A 15,268-nucleotide genomic window follows, 5' to 3' on the forward strand; every position below is an offset into this window, starting at 1 on the left:
AAAAAAAACAAAAAACATTGGTGAAACATGGAATAATCATTGGGGGTAACTGGATAGCTCCTCTTTGTACATGGCTGTATAATTGGTTTTTTGACCATATGATGATATCAAAATCTAGTAGATTTTTTAAAGTTCAATTAAAAAATTCCCCCTACATTCCTGTAAGTCACATGATCAGTATGGTCTAGGTAGAATGTCCCCAACCGCTGATGCGAATTAAACATTTCTTATCCAATTACTTGGCCGCTGGTTTGTTTTGGAAGCTGTGATCTTGTCTTATGTATGTATTTTGGAACATGACACATGAGTTTAAATGTATTTCCAGTGAAATTAAGGCAGTCATCCAAGGCCATGCAGTAGAAATCCCAGAAGTAGTTGTAAATTCTGTGCCACATTTATTTAAGGGCAACTATACAATGCTCACAATATTTGAATCAAAAAATTAATTTAACTAGAATAGCATATTGGATTTGCTACAAATCTCAAACATGATAGCCATCCCATGTCACACTAAAGGTTCGTACACACGGGGGCGATTTTGTATAATATTGCGGGAAATATGGTCGCTAAGCGACCATATTGCCCACGATGGGAGTGTGCACCAGCAATATATCGCTGGGTGCGCGCTCCCGTTTTTACCCCTGTAGTGATCGCTGGTCGCAGGAACATGCTCCTGCGACCAGCTGATTACCACTGCTGGGCTCCCCCGGCAGTTTCTTTTTCATCAGCGACCATCTCTGGTCGCTGATGAAAAGGAGAAACTGAGCCATACATTGCTCAGCCATATATTGCTCAGCAATATATGGCTGAGCAATATATCTCCCCCGTGTGTATGGGGCTTCAGTTTACAGGTCATTCTTAAAGGTTGGAAACTAGAGGAGAATATAAAGGCCCATACACACTGGGCGACAGTTTTGTCTTTTGCGCTGCCCAGTGTGTACGGGACAGCGGTGAGTGCTAATGCGCCCTCTTGCATCATCGCTGGCCCCGTTGCTCATCTGCTCGTATTACCAGCTAAATAGTGACAGGGTGAACGGCTTCCCATAGCGCCCTGCTATGGAAAGTCATCCACCCCCAGGAAAATTAGCAAAACGGGCGAAAATCATTCAGTGTAAATGCATTGAGCAATTTTTAACATAACGATTTTCCCCATCATCATCGATACATGCTGGGCAAAATCGTCGGTGCATGGACCTTTTATTGTCCTTGTGAGGGTGTTCCACAGAGTAAAGGTGCATACACACTGTACAATTTTTTTGTTACCAATTTTGTTCATTTCAGCCATTCTGAATGAAATTGGTCAAAATATCTTTCAGTGTGAATGTGACGAATGTTGATGCGCATACCCGCCAATTGTTTATCAAGGTTGTTCGTCAACTGTGCTTGCAACATAATTTGGATATGTTTCAAAAAGAGCCTTTAAACTGTAGCTAGATCTTTTGTCGAGGACACTGGATTCAAGGGAAATTCGGTCATCAATGTCTTACAACGAAATTGGTCAAAAAAATTGTACAGTGTGTATGCACCTTTAGGGTGTTCCACAGGGTGCTGCCTGAAAAAAAAAAAAAGATGTAGATGATGTGGAACTTGTGACAAGTGAAGAGGGCGGTTGGGAGATATTTTAAGATTAGTGGAGAGCTGTATGTTGGTATAGTTTGGGTTATAGCCTTGTGTGTAAGTAAAAGTGTTTTATATTAAATACGGTAGAATAGAGGAAACTAATGGAAGGGTTGACAGCGTAGATTTGCAGACAATGAATATCTGGCAAGGAGGATTAGCCTGGCAGCAGCAACCAGGATGAAGCTGTAGTGGTAAGAGAAGACCAGTACGGAGACTATTGCAATAATCAATGCGGGAGGTAATGAGAGTATGGATTAGAGTTTTAGCAGTGTCTTGGTAAGGGATGGTTGTATTCCGGTTTATATTTATTAGATGCATGTAGCATGATATTGAGACTAATGAATATGGGGAACAAAAGACCGCTCAGAGTTGAGGATGACACCTAGGCAGCGAGCCCGTGGTGTTGGACTGATTATTGTGGTCTCAACAGTGATCGTGATCTTAGGTGGCTATCTACTTGTGTTATTGAAATATGTGAGATGACGTCCAAGATAAAATGTCAGAAAGGCATTCAGCAGAAAAATATATACAAAGTGTTCAGTGTTCCAGGGCTCCCAAAAAGATGTATGAACCAATTATCACCATGTACATGTGCAAAATGTCACCATACAAATCCAAATAAGTTAAATGCTGTAGTCCCACTGCTGGAGTAGCACTTGGAAATGGTCCAAACAATCAGGCAAGGCACGATGGACACGTCTTGCACAGAAACTGTACACATGGATGGCTTGTTTTCAGCGATCCTCACCGAAATCAACCCATCCTTGCCATACACACACCCTCGCCGGCCGCATTGAATATACCCCGTTGACTCCGTCCCAGTACACAAAGCAAGGGCTACAAAGAGTTTGGTGTTGAAGAACTTGAATGGCCTGCACAGAGCCCAGACCTCAACCTCATGAAGCATCTCTGGGATGAACTGGAACGTATATTGCGAGCCAGGCCTTCTTGCCCAACATCAATGTCTGACCTCATTCACGCTCTACAAATCTCTATGCTCTCCAAATTCTCACAGAAACACTCCAAAATCTTGTCCAAAGCCGTCCAAGAAGAGTGGAAGCTGTTCTAGTTGCAAAAGGGGAACGACTCAATATAAAAGTATATATGTTTGAATACAATGTTATTAGTCCCTATTGGTGTATAATGGTCAGGCATCCAAATACTGTTGTCCATATAGTGTATATCCGCAACCTGTATGTTCTATCTTTTGACAAACATTAAATCCTTCATGCCTCCGTTACTTCATTCAGAGGTTTTATGTGACGCATATGATATGTTATCCATAAGGTCAGTGTGACAAATAGATAGGCTGGGATCTGGTTAGCATACTGATGGTCAGGATGCCATTCGTTGGAAATTCCGGCACTGGGATTCCAACATCGTTCACAATGCTGGTGATGGAATCCCGACTGTCGGATGCATTTATTCCTACATCAGTGAGACCGTATGTTGGCATCCTTCATTCATCTCCAGCGGCAATCAATCCATGGTATGGAGTTGTGGATTCCACTGATGAGGCCGCTATACCAAAACTGTGTTCCATATATTGATGTGGATTGAGTAATTTAGGACTTCATGATATCCTCCTATCCGACCTTCAGTGTTGATCCAATGCATGTCGTCCTAGTGACAATATGCCATATGTCCTGGGATTTTGCAGAACCTGTAGTCTGCCAATTGTAGGAGAAGGGGTGTGAGCGGCAGGACCAACCATAGCCTGCAACAATGTGAATTCAGCCTGTGACCCAAGCTTACATCCACCCCTTTCCCTGTTTTTAGTTGGGGCTGGAAGAAGGATGCTGGAGCTCCTGGTATGTGTAGAATGTAAAGTGCATTAGTGAAATCTTTTATGTAGGTCAGGCATGTCCAAACTATGGCCATGCCTTGCAATAGTTTTAGCATTCCCTTATAGCAAAACTGTGGCAAGGCATGGTGGGACGTGTAGTTTCATAACAGCTGGAGGGCCATAGTTTGCACATGCCTGGTGTAGGTGGTAGTGCACATCTAAAGAATATTTACTACTGTTTAGTTTTAGAACTAGAGAAATTACTTACTATGCTAAGACCATATTTCTTTTATTTTGGGAGCTTACTATTCGCTGTCAATTTAATATATAGCGTTGGGGGGGCGTGGCTTGGCCGTGAACGGAGTAGGCAGCAGAACTTGTGTGCTCCCTGCATTTATCCTTAATCCCCATCCTGTTCTGCTGCCGCCGGGGACCCTGACTTCCACAACGGGCGTGGAATATCCCACTTACCACCCTGCTTCTCTGCTGGAGTGTCCCCTGAATCGCTTGTCTGCCGGAGAGTGTGGATCAGTAGCTGAGGCCTGCAGCTGCGCTGAGCCGTGGCCACCGCCGAACTCCTACTGTGCTGCTGAGATCCTGCTGTGAGTCTGCCTCTGCGCCTCTCTCCCGGGTGCTGCAGCGGGCCGGGTGACAGGCGCTGGTTGCCCTCCGTGAAGTTGAGCGGTGTGGGCGGGAAGCGGCCTCGCTTGAGACGCGCTGCCGCTGTCCGCGCAGGGAGTGCCGGCGCCATCTTGCCCGGGCGTCCCCCTGGGTTGAGGCGCTTGGGGTTGTGACTGTCTGCTGAACTCCTCCTGGGACCAACTGGGATTACTGGCTGTGTACTGCCCTGCTGTGGCATCCCGAATCCCCTGTGTACCCCCTGCATAGGCTCAATAAGAACCCCTGATTTCTTTGGAGCCTGCAAGGTGGGTTTGAACTTTGGTGAAGAATAGACTCCTGCTATAGCTCTCTGCCACCTGCTGGATTCTGCTTGTGACGTAATTTGGAGTGCATCAGTAGGGAATACTGACACCAAATACCTTGTATGAATACTTAGTTATTTTCCTTGACCCCTCTGGATACTATCCTATTGGACTTTCTTTAAGCTGTGGACTCTGTAGATATACTTGGCGACGTGCTAGCCGTCGCCCTTCCGTATTTGTGTGGCTATTTTACAGCTGAGGGTTCAACATATTAGAGACAATCATATTCCTACCTTCAGAGTGCTGTACAAGAACATGGATCTTTCCATTCAAAAAATACTACTGGCGATTCATGCTTCCACTACCAGGCTTTTAAGCAAGTTTGATGCTGTATGTTTTGGAGGTCCGTCTCCCGCTTGTTCCCCTGTCACTGAGATGGAGGATGCAGAGGTCGTGGAGGGTGGCCTGCCTTTACTCATTCCATATGTGAACTCTGCTGCACCTATTCCAGCTCCAGACATATATACATTTGTTGCTATATCTGCAGTAAAACTCGCCATGGACACTTTAGATCTCTGGGATGTCATGTTTATGTTTTCTGAACGCCGGCCGGAATACCCCCGAGATGCTGGAGACAAACTCCTTAATGCCAATTCTCCTTTACTGTATGGACTTGTAGACTGGCCAGATTGATGATTCTCTGTAATGTACCTTGCGATATCCCTTCCACTATTCATATCCGTTTTTTCTTTTTTAAATTTAGCATTATTATTATTTTTCTTTTTAGTACTGCCGTTATAAGTATAGATCCTGTTTCTACTCTTGCCGTAGCTTCTTTTTTTTTTTTTTTATGTATACTATACAATCCTGCACTACATATGCAGAATGAGCGCACTGTTATTTAACATGGTGGGGGAGATAGATTTTGATCCGCTGACACTTAAGGTCTGAGCTCATTGCCCCTGACATATACGGGTATTAAAATCCTGACAATGGGGGGGGGGGGGGGGGGGGTAGATAGGTAATGTAGCGTAGAGGGTCAGTTAAATTAGGTAGTAGGGTAGGGAGGGGGTTTAGAATGGGTTTAGGGGTAGTATGTTGTAGGGCTCCAGGTACACCTAAGTTGGGGGTGGGTAGTACAGGGTGGGGGGTTATGTCGAGGGTTGCTTTGGGTCCTTTGGAAGGTTTTTTCCTTTTGGGGTTTATATTTTATTAATGTCTATTCAAGTTAGACGGTTGTGCTATTGTCAAATGATAACTTCACGATGCAGATCAACAGTGCTCAGTGAATTTTTATATGTTATAGCCATATACTTATATCATCCATCTATTTCTCTGTTACTGGGAACCTGGATGGCGCCTCCGGGTACTTGATTTACTATATGTTCACCTATATCCTGAAATGATAGTCTTCATTTTGTATATATCCTACATGATGTGAGTACGAATGGGTATAGTTGCTATTCTATGCCTATGTATACCTAATATTTTGGCTGTTACATACCTCCTGTATGCACCTTTTGATCTACTGCTACATTGCTGTCTACACAGTTAATTGTTTGTTATTGTAAAATCAATAAAAATTACTTAATTTAATATATAGCGTCTACTCTTGGTGATCACTTTATTGGGCAGTATGGATGGTGTAATAGTTAGCATTACTGCCTCACAGCACTGAGGTTATGAGTTTGATTCCCACCATGGGAGTTTGTATATTCTCCCCGTGCTTGCGTGGGTTTCCTCCGGGTACTCCGGATTCCTCCCACTTTCCCAAAAAAAACATACTGGTAGCTCTCAACAAATTAACCCATGAATGTGTGTGTGTGTGTGTGTGTGTGTGTGTGTGTGTGTGTACATGTGGTAGGGAATATAGATTGTAAGCTCCACTGGGGCAGGGACTGTTGGGATTGTTCAAACATTCTCTGTAAAGCGCTGCGGAATATGTGTGCGCTATATAAGAAACTGTTAATAAATAAAACCCTCTCACAATGCAATATGTTATTGTCTCGAACAAGATATATGTGTGGCACCACGAGTAGGAATAATAGAACATAATTGGTGCAGTTAATATATAAGAGCAGGAGAAGAGAATAAAAGACACAGGAAAGAAGCACAAAAAGTCCCCGGGGTCACGGCTGTCAGCTAGAAATGTAAAAAAAAAATACCTATGAGTATAAATAAAATGCAGAAGTCTTGTGTGAAATGCCAACCATCACGTTACCACACTTCTGCTAATGGGCATGGTACTAATGCTGAACAGTTAGTGTGCCCATAGTGACTCAGAAAGTCATTGTGGTTTATAAATGATGAGTAAACTGTACAGAAGGTTTCCAGGACCGCACTGCCAGCTAATCTTCTGTGTACATGTGCTACTGCAGCCATAAGGGGGCCATACACTAGGGCCTTGATGGCTAACCAGATGTTGTTGAACTACACATCCCAGCATGCTCTGCGTCAGATTTAGCATGGCCAAATATCAAAACTGAAGCAAAGCATGCTGGGATGTGTAGTTCAACAACATCTGGAGTGTCAAGGTTAGCCATCAAGGCACTAGGGCAATATATCTGAGGCTTAAAATTGCATCAGATTCCCCTTGACCTCCCCAGCAGCTTCCCGGGAGTCCTGCGTGTCTGATTCTGTACTTGAGTGCTAATTTCACATAAGATATAAAGCATGCAATTTATCTTACTGCTACACTTGTACCATACAGTGGGGCAGATTTATTAAGCTTGGTGAAGTGATAAACTGTCTGGTTTTTATCACCGGCCAATCACATACCTCCCAACTTTCTTGTCCCCGGACCCGGGACACTGCTGCTGCGCGCCGAAAGGGGGGGCGTGGCCTAATTTAGGGGCGTGGTCTATACTTGTGGCTCCCCCACGAGGCCACACCCCCATTTTGCCGCTATGGGGGCATGACCCAGAGGCTCTGTGAGCCTCTAGCCATGCCCCCAGCCCCCTGGCTGCGGGAATAGACGCTGTGCGCATGCGCACAACGTTTATTCCCCGCTGCTTAGCAGCCGACAGGGGGGACTCCCAACAGCCCCCCCTCACCGCGGGACACTGCCACCCGCGGGTGGGACAGCAGGACAGGCCCTAATAATCGGGACTGTCCCGCTAAAATAGGGACTGTTGGGAGGTATGCAATTAGCTCTTACCTGTCATTTTTCAAACCAAGCCTGCAGCTTCACAGGTAGGAGCTGATTGGTCGGTGATAAAAACCAGACAGTTTATCAATCAGTCCTACCAATTATCGGTCAGCTTTGCATGTGCACAAAGCCAGCAAAAAGGGAGGGATGGAGGGTGGCTGACACCAGGGCCATCACAGCGCCATAAGTACGAACCTGGAGAATACGGCAGCTTAGTAAATGTGCTGTAATCTTCAAATATTATTTTTGGCCGTTCCCAGTCATACCCGTTTGCACACAGGATTTTAATAATTCTCCTTAATAAAATTATATATATATATATATATATATCCAAACAATATCACTAACAATTTGCGCTAGACTACAGGCGGTCGCCAATAACACTAGACCCCCTACTAGAGGGATCCTATACAATCCAATACACAACCCAATAGTGTTATTTAGGCGCCCTTCAGTGATTAGACAATATAATATGTTATGTCTTTCCAATCAATGTAAAAAAATTATTATTATCCAAGACTTCTCATTAAGTATAAAACATTTATTTATAAAACACATAAAATTCAAGTGCTCTTGGAAAAGGAGTATTCTCTTTGAATCAGGATCATACCAAGTACCCGACGCGTTTCGTCTCTTTATGAGACTTCATCAGGGGATTGATACTTATAGTATGAATCTATAAAAATAGAGCATGATTGTAAATACATAAAATAGGAAAGACATTAGTAATAATTTACAATCTTTTTTTGATTAAACAACAATGGAAAAGACAGAGATGGCGAACAGAAGGGAATCAGAACAAGAGGATGAGAGAAGAAGAAATGTCTAGGAGTCTGTTGGCATTGATAATTATTAAATCATTGAGATTTTCAATAAGAACTTTGTCAGGAATGCAAATTATGAATAAATAAATACTTTGGCATACCTTAATTGAATTAAAGTTGTTTTTAGCTTGTAGAATAGTAGGGATAATTTTTATTCACACTGTATTTTCAAAGTGTACTGAAAGTAGTTACTGCAAATAAAGTGCATTAATTACTATATCGCATATATATTGTTAATTTATAAGCTATTCTGTGATCAATTAATTATTTAGAGGATAAGAGTACCTGTTTTTTGATCCTTAATTAAAGAACTTTTTCTTAATTTTCTTTCTTTTTAAAAATAGAACTGGACCTAGAGATTATATATGTATACAGGTATATAAGTAAAGGTGGACAGTTTAGCTTTATAAATGTGACCGTAAAGATTATACCATTAGTTATACATACCAATTATGAAAAAAGTGGTCCCATACACTACTGGATATTCATGGGGACATGATGCTCAAAGGCCAGTGAATGAAAATTAGGTAGACAAGGATGGCCAATAAAGGCAGAATCTTTAATTTAAACCTAAAGGTAGATACTTTAATCAATTTCCCACTTAATTGTCAGTCAATTAACCAAGATGTAAATTAGTCGATCAATTAAGATGTACGATGTTATGGTGGGTACATACCTTCAATGTGTGATCCCTTAGTTTACTCCCAGGTTTCAATTGCGGAAGTAAATAAGCTGGTATATGGTTTTAATTTTCGGCCTATAGTTAAACATGTATATTAATTATCAATTAGTGTCAATTGGAAAAAATAAATCAATTGGTATAATTATTTTTTATAAAAAAATATAAATATATGGCAATGAGTACATACCTCCAAAAAGGTGATAAATAATCACTTCCTAATTTTTGGGGTGGAGAAAGAATTCCCCTAATCAAAAAATAATAATAATAGTAAATTATATAATTAAGGCAAGTAAATTAAATTCCTATTAATGGGAGAGTGGATCCCAAAGTCCTCTTACCTTAGTGTAGCCTGAACCTGTGTACTCTCCAACATCCAAAGAGCAAGTGATGTATGTGAGCTCAAGTGTGGGTATATATAGGGAAATGTTCATGACATCACTTCCTGTGGTGTGTTTCTAATTTAGTTTATATAGATTTTATAATGTGTGAAAAGAATAACAGTGTGTAAAATTTTTTTATTAATTAATACCTTTTTTATTTTTAAGTTTTTTTATTATTTTTTATTTGATATATTTATTTTATTTATTTATTTATTTTATTTATTTATTTTAATTTTTTTTTTTTTTTTTTTTTATATTATAATGTGAAGGAGGATTCTAGTAATCCATCAATTAGTGATGTAGTTAATTCTAGTGGATAAGAGCCTTTTAAGTGAACATTGGTGCAAAAAAACTTTTTAAATAGTTAAAATAAGAGCTAATTGCTTGGTTTGCATTCCACCTGTCCGCTGGTGGAACACACGGCCATTTTCCCGGAAGTTCCTATAGTTTTATATATATGGAAGTTCTAATTTATAAAGGTCCCTGTAAACGAAGTGTGAATTCAATAAATCGTAATGTGGTCAATATCCACAATAGACAATTACTTTTCAGGTCCAATGTGGCGGCTTAAGACTCCCAATGAGGGATTTTCTTAAGTGGTTATACGGTCTGCGTTCTGCCTGTCCGTCGGTGGAACGCATGGCCATTTTTAGGGATGGTCTTAAATCAAAAAGCAGGCTTGCGTTCCACCCGGCTGCTGGTGGAACGCACGGCCATCTTAGAGGCCGGATACGATGATCCCCGATAATCAAGTATAATACGGGATCCCCTCCCTCATAGGGAGAGAGTGGTGGGTAATGTGCGGTCCTCCTGAATACCGGTTGGACCGCACGGCCATCTTTGCTGTAGATGGCTGATATATTACTAAAATCCCGTGGACCGCACCGCCATATTGGGGGGTTAATACAATTAAAATGTGTTCCTCCTGTCTTCATGTGGAACGCATCATACTAAATAATTAATTGGTGAATTTACATATTTAGGGAAATCTAAATGTTTAAGGAAATAAGTAGAATTATAGAATGTATTACAAGTATAAAGGTCAGTCAATTGATTTATTCTTACAGGGATGAGGTATAACCAAAGGAATAACCCTACATAATTTCATTTGCAATATACAAATAAATATAACATAATAATTCATTAAATCTAATATTAGGAATGGTATCATAATCATGAACATAATAAACAAAGGCATTTAATAGGGACATTGATTAATATTAGGAATGGTATCATAATCATGAACATAATAAACAAAGGCATTTAATAGGGACATTGATTAATTATATGTTGGTTACATGTTAATTGCGTTAATTATATATTGGGGAATTCATTTTATAGACTTGTCCATCTGTATAATATATAGTATCAATTGTCATTCGACTATATCTTAATCCCTTAGGGTATCGATCCTTATTTAACAGTCTCCTAGTCATTTGATCCATCACAATTAAGTACGACAATTACAATATATGTTACTTTCAACAGTTTACGCATACTGCCCAGTGCAATTCTTAAAGGTCGCCCTCCATGTTGTCGTATCTAAAGTTGTTAAGCAAATTAACACATTAGAATAATTAAACATCATAAACATCCTAAAAATGTTTTTTTTTTTTTTTTTGTAATGACAGTACTTTTACTTCCAAATAGCAGGCGATATAGGAGAAGATGGATATTTCCACATAAAAAACCTTTATAGATTACATCCTATTTTCAAACCTCAAGTTATCAGGTGAATATAAAACTAATGCTTCGCCATATAGTTGGTCAGATTTCACATAATTTTAGCATAAAGGGAATACCAATTCAACATGACTATTGTTGATCAAATACATCACAATTAGATGTATATCGTAGATAATGTAAATTTACAAACAGAATACATTTTATCTGTGCATAAAGAACAATGATCATATTGAACATTTACATATATTTGACAATAATTATTTGTAATTTTAGCCCGGCTGCAACATGTCATATCGTGGTCCTTTTTACAAGAAGGGTGTAATTTCTATGGCTTCATTTAAGCCTCTTGGGGCTAGGGTGTCAAGAGAAAATATCCAAAATGATTCCCTCTTTGTTAATTGTTTTTCTCTATCACCCCCTCTTGGGTCCACTTTGATGTGTTCTAAAACTGAAAATTTGAAAGTACCAATATCGGAGTTATGTTTATGTTCAAAGTGCCTTGGTAGGCTGTGTGTCTGAACTTTCCTTTTAATATTTCGCAGATGTTCTTGTATTCTAATTTTTAGGTTTCTTTTAGTCTTGCCAACATAAGACATATTGCAGCCACACTTCACAATATAAACCACAAATGTGGAATTACAAGTTAGTACCCCATCTAGTTTTAACTCCCTTCTTAAGTTTTCGGGTATGGTAGGGCCCTGTTTTTCTACATGTTTGCAACAAATGCATTTATTGCAGGGGTACAGCCCTTTTCTATTAAACAGGCCATTAGATTGATTAGTATTATCCTCTAAATAATTAATTGATCACAGAATAGCTTATAAATTAACAATATATATGCGATATAGTAATTAATGCACTTTATTTGCAGTAACTACTTTCAGTACACTTTGAAAATACAGTGTGAATAAAAATTATCCCTACTATTCTACAAGCTAAAAACAACTAAGGTATGCCAAAGTATTTATTTATTCATAATTTGCATTCCTGACAAAGTTCTTATTGAAAATCTCAATGATTTAATAATTATCAATGCCAACAGACTCCTAGTCATTTCTTCTTCTCTCATCCTCTTGTTCTGATTCCCTTCTGTTCGCCATCTCTGTCTTTTCCATTGTTGTTTAATCAAAAAAAGATTGTAAATTATTACTAATGTCTTTCCTATTTTATGTATTTACAATCATGCTCTATTTTTATAGATTCATACTATAAGTATCAATCCCCTGATGAAGTCTCATAAAGAGACGAAACGCGTCGGGTACTTGGTATGATCCTGATTCAAAGAGAATACTCCTTTTCCAAGAGCACTTGCATTTTATGTGTTTTATAAATAAATGTTTTATACTTAATGAGAAGTCTTGGATAATAATAATTTTTTTACATTGATTGGAAAGACATAACATATTATATTGTCTAATCACTGAAGGGCGCCTAAATAACACTATTGGGTTGTATATATATATATATATATATATATATATATATATAATGCTCCTAATTTTCAAGGCAAATTTGGCTGAAGCCTGCACAGAGCAGTCAGATCCGTGCAGACTTCTCTGTGTAATAGATTATAAAAGTAAATAATAAAAATGGCGTGGGGTACCCCGACCCAGCTATGACCAGGGGTATTATAACCAGCAAGTAAAAAAATAATTTGTTTCCCCCAGCTCACTGAATGGTATTAGTAACCAATCTTGAACACTACATGATAATAGAATTCAGAGATATTGGTTACATATACCTGCGCAGGTGTATGCTATGCCCCCAAGCTACGTCTAGGCTTCTCTGTATATTGGGGGTCCCTAGCGCTATATCTAGGTGCAGGGTGCGGCACTCCAATTTACTAGCATAAGCTAGAAAGCCCAGAGCGGCACGCCAGTGAAAAACTATAGTGTTAATAAATATTAGTGGTAAGAAGCCTAAGATATGTATAGAGAGAGAGAGAAAATATTAAATAAATAGTGTTAGTGAAGAGAATAAAAATAAAGTGTTAATAGAATGTAAGGGCATGCCGCACTAGAGCCACCCAGCCCAATCAGTCCAGGGGCACTGCACCCCACACCACCGTTACCCTAAATTGGGTCTACGATTTACCAGCAAGAAAACACATGATAATGGCTCCTTATTGATGTATCCAAACTAAAGCTGTGTAGACATGGTGCGATTGGTCGCTGAGTGATCTTGACTTAAAATCGCTCAGCAATATATTGCTCAGTGTACTGTTTTCATCAGCGACCAGCGATTTTGGCTGAAAATTGCAAACTATTCTGTCTCTACCTCATTTTGACTAGAAATCGCTGGTCGCTGGTGCACAGTGCATTGTGCACCAGCGACCAGCAATTTTTTATCCATAATCGGAGGAGCATGTTCCTGCGACCAGCGATCATGAAGGGCTGGCAGCGGGAGCGCGCGCCTAGCAATTTATCTCCCACAGCACATGAAATCACTGGCAATATGTGTTGAAATCACCCCCGTGTGTACACAGCTTAAGAGCTACCTACCTTGGAGCAACCCCAGGCTACTCGATGTGGCATATTAGGACCTGCATCTCCTCCTAATGCAAGCTCCTTTCTGCCTCTCACAACATACATATGGATAGTGGTAGATGCAAGGGAGGGGTTAATACTGAGTAAGTAAACAAGACATTGGGCAGTATTCAATAAGGCTGATTCGCCATGTTTTATGGCGATTTTGTGCTATTTTCGTGCTGTACGGCGATTTTTTGACTAAAACGGTGAATCACCCTATTCAATGACCAGATGGCGAATACATTTCAAGGTTTTTATCGCCATGATTCACCGAGTAGCAATCGCTATCTTTTTATGGTGAAGTGGAATGTGAACTTTTAAAATAAAGTGTTTTGTTTTTTACATTTGGTGTAAAAAAATCAGGAATTTTATTCTGAGGAGGGGCATGCTATTTTTATTCATGTGCTGTAAGCACATGAATATATATTTAATTTAAAAAAAATATATATATATATTTTTTACACAGCAGCCAGCAGGGGGCCGGGAGCCGAGCCGCTCATTAGATATTCATATATTCACTGCACCCGATCATTACATATGCACAATCGGGTGTAGTGAATACCCAGTCCCCTGTTGGCTATCTAGGGGGGCAGCCTGTGCTGCCTGGCTCCCGGGGAGCCCACCTCCCCCCCCACAAACGTTCTGGGGCAGGCAGGGAGACTTCCATCTACCTGCCTGCCGCCGTCCTCCGCAGGAGTTAAAATTCGCCGGTCAGGGGCAGTGAGCCCCTGACTCGTTGAATACTGGAGCCGGCGAGGCTCCGGAACGCGGCGGGCAGTGGCGAATGTGCAGCGAATCCTAAACAGGATTCGCTGCACATTGTCAAAATTATCATTGAATACTGCCCATTGTTTCCCCAGCTCACTGAATGGTATTAGTAACCAATCTTGAACACTACATGATAATAGAATTCAGAGATATTGGTTACATATACCTGCTCAGGTGTATGATATGCCCCCAAGCCACATCAAGGCTTCTCTGTATATTGGGGGTCCTTAGCGCTATATCTAGGTGCAGGGTACGGCACCCCAAAAAACTAGCATAAGCTAGAAAGCCCAGAGCGGCACACCAGTGAAAAACTATAGTGTTGAGAACTATTAGTGATAAGAAGCCAAAGCTATGTTTTTTCACTGTTTTTTTTAAATTGAATGTCGACACAGTCGACATGGACACAGTTGGAAGTCAACCGCAGCCCCTCGCATCGCTTTGCTTGCGATGCTTCGGGCACACTATTTTATTTTCCCACCACGCCCTAGTGGATGGTAGGGCATGAAATACCGCCTGTCGGCACATGTCGGGTCAAAAAACTGAAAAAACCCATGTCGACCTCACTACCTGTCAACCGAAAGTCATGTAGACTTTTTCACAAGTCTAAATTCTATATGTCGACATTTTGACCTTGTCGGGATTTTAAATGTCGGTATTTTGACCTTGTCAGGATTTTGACCTTGCCGGGATTTTAAATGTCGGGATTTCGACCTTGTTGGGATTTTGACCGTCGGTCAATGGTTGTCGGTATTTTGACCGTCTGGATTTTGACTGCATCCCCTCCTACACACCCGTGCTTAGGTGCATTCAGCATGGAGCCTTAATATTCCTCTTTCTGAGCTAAAATTGGAGAATTGTGGTTCAGGCGTGCTGTATATATAGCAGTGCAAGAGGAAGTCTGTCAAGCAGAGTGCTTATGAATT

General features: G+C 40.5%; 1 long non-coding RNA gene across 1 annotated transcript; it reads right to left on the minus strand.

Moving 5' to 3' along the window:
- Positions 1 to 8,045: 8,045 nt before the first annotated feature.
- LOC146062750 (uncharacterized) lies at positions 8,046 to 8,857 on the minus strand. The gene is made up of 3 exons (XR_014471499.1): positions 8,749 to 8,857; positions 8,403 to 8,492; positions 8,046 to 8,153 (listed from the first exon to the last, which is right to left on the minus strand). It is a non-coding gene; the product is annotated as an uncharacterized LOC146062750 (long non-coding RNA).
- Positions 8,858 to 15,268: the final 6,411 nt, after the last annotated feature.

Source organism: Crinia signifera, chromosome 3 (genome assembly GCF_055691185.1).
Source record: "Crinia signifera chromosome 3, ASM5569118v1, whole genome shotgun sequence".
NCBI lineage: Eukaryota > Metazoa > Chordata > Amphibia > Anura > Myobatrachidae > Crinia > Crinia signifera.